General features: G+C 35.5%; 1 pseudogene; it reads right to left on the bottom strand.

Moving 5' to 3' along the window:
* Positions 1–2,570, bottom strand: part of LOC141333944 (guanylate-binding protein 4-like) — a 34,106-nt pseudogene extending 31,536 nt beyond the window's left edge.
* Positions 2,571–2,780: the final 210 nt, after the last annotated feature.

Here is a 2,780-nt window from a genome sequence, read left to right as displayed (position 1 = left end):
CTGATATTACCATGCTCAACAATGTTTTGTTTTTGTTGTTTTTAGTGATCTGAAACCTGCTCAACACATGAATCCTGCTGGCATTTACTTGAGTCTCCTCAAACTGTTTTCCTGAGAGCACTGTTCCAAGCTCAGATGTTAAAGATAGGGATGATCATATTGACCTTTTAACCGTTAACCGACAGTAAGAATTTTAGTCAGTTAAACGTTTTACTTTTTTTATTTTTTTATTTTATTTTATTTTTTTAAGTTTGCTGCATGGTGAAAAAAAATATGTTTACTCACGGGAGCGTGTCGAGTGGGGCTGTCCAGACATATTTTGCTGAGTAAGCACCTGCTTTACTTTCACTTAGTTTGTGTAAATTATGTAGTAGCCTATATGCAACACGATGGCAATGGCGATATTTGGTTACCAGAGAATGAATCCGTGAATAAACGTGTTCAAATTCTAAATTAATTATAGTCAAAGACTATAGAATACTTTGTTATAGTCTAACAAGTGCGCGCTCCCCTTACAATCACTGGAAGGCTGTCACTCATACATTACTGTAGTTCATCTCAACCTCACAAAATTAATAAAAAGTTATAAAATAACCTCTACACTATACATTCATTGTCTTATTTACATCATGTCTACACTTTATTTGTTTTTATGAGAGAGTTCGTGGAGGTGTAGAAATCAGCAAAACTGAAACCTGCACTTTGAGTGGTGAGTGGATTGACATAGCCGCCTCTGATTGGCCACAAATCAACAGATATGTCTGTGATTGGCTATTGAATGCTGTGAAAACACATTTATCCACATATGACCAGTGGATGAAAAGACCCGAACCACAAATTGTAAGGATCTTTTTAATGTGTTTTTGTCGCGGATCTAACAGGTAACAGGCAGCGTTCCTTTGTCTTCTCAGTTGTAAATCACAGCATTATTCATGATGATTCACGACTTCTCGCATACAGCCATTCTAAACAAAAAGTGTCTTCAAATATTTAAATCAATATACTGTTTTGTGTTAACGAGTGAACTAGATGATTTTCACATCATTTGGTAGAAAAAACTCAAGCCTACCACATCCAGTTCTCAAAAGTCTTGTGAACAAATATTCTGTATGTGTTTCATGACCTTATTTCATTGACTTCAAAAATTTAGTTTTGCACTAAGCATGCATAAACGTTGTTTTCTCAAAAACACAAACATGTACATTCATGTTGCTTACATATTATTGTAGCCCAATTTGTGCTGATTACAATGTAATTGGGCCATTCATATGTTTTTAAGATACTGAAAAAAGCATACATGTCAGGGCATGTCAGAACTTCTTCAGGGCCCCAAAACACCCTCAGACTCCAGAGGGTTAAAGTGAAGCTTAAAGCAAACGGCGATGTTCTCATGCAGCCTACCTCTCTCATTCGACATGAATCCAATTAAACGTGTCCATATCGATGTATTTTAATGTTAAACTATTATGTAAACCAGGATTTGTACTTAAAAACATCCTCCTCACATGTGCAAATATGTGTTTGGCCCAAGCTCAGGCTGAAAGGCACGGATTGTAGTAAACAGTAAGCACTATTTAAGCTTACCAGTGTTTCTATTTTTATTTTTTTTATTTTTTTTTAAATATTATTTTATATTTGGACTGTATTTTATTCTAACAATGAACAGACTGCAACGAACAGAACAGAGAACAACTCCGTAATTTTGTCGTCATACAGATCATTTAAAAATGCTTAATGTTATGTTTTTACTTTTATGTCTCGGTTTCCGAGATATGCCGTGTATTCATTCATTGTAGATATAGACTGTGATTTAATAAAAACAGATTTTGTCATTTTTGTTTTTTGTCTGCGCTCGTCTATCTGACTCTGCAGCTCTCTTCGTTAGTTTAGTGTTAGTGCAAGGTAACATGGAAGGTTCTTATGTCGATTTCCTGAACCTCTTATTTAATTTTTGAACTGCATATCTACTTATAGAGATCGTATAGACGTACAGATATGGTCCTAACGCAATATAGCCTACATGATCTCCACGTCGTTGTTGGGATGTTTAGACAGATTCGTCTTATTTTCGCTATCCATTTAACTTGAGTAACTATCCACCTGTAAAGTAGAAGTGGGTTATTCCAAAACGTTTTGTTTGTATTTATTATTCACGATATATGGGATAAAAAGGATTTCTAGGGAATGAAAATGATTACCGTATAGATCTGGCATCTCGCGCTCACATTCGAATCTGGGCTCATCTGCTTGTCTGATACAGCCTGCATTAATGTCTAATTTGCCTAAACTTGCACGAACCTACATTCCCAATAACGCAAATCATCCCTTGTTTTGGGAAGGGTCTAACAAAATTAATATTCCCCTTTATACATGTTTAGTTTGGTTTTGATAAAAAGCAACTGCTAAATGAATAAATGTTAATGTAGAAAAATCAAACCTGAACAGATCTGGAAGCTGAAGATTTTTGCAGGATGATGTATAACAGGTGTGTCTTGTTCTCTTGAATTATTTTGCTGTAATCTTCTGTCACACTGCATTGCATTTAAATAGTGTAAGTAATGCTATGCAAGATATGCGAATGACAATAGACTTTGGTGATGTCAGATGTTTGCTCTTTTTCCTGTATATCACATGATTGTAAAAAAAGGAGAGGCTGTGGGGAGGGGGATATTCCAACACAATACTCAAAAGAGCAATCTGCTGAGTAGGCTAATGGGTGTATGCCCAAATAAGTGCTCACTCTTCAATTATGCTGGGCAAATTTATGCAGACTTACAACA

The sequence above is a fragment of the Garra rufa genome, chromosome 4 (assembly GCF_049309525.1).
Source record: "Garra rufa chromosome 4, GarRuf1.0, whole genome shotgun sequence".
NCBI lineage: Eukaryota > Metazoa > Chordata > Actinopteri > Cypriniformes > Cyprinidae > Garra > Garra rufa.
The sequence above is the reverse complement of the archived record's forward strand: the minus strand, read 5'-3'. Positions and strand labels throughout refer to the sequence as shown.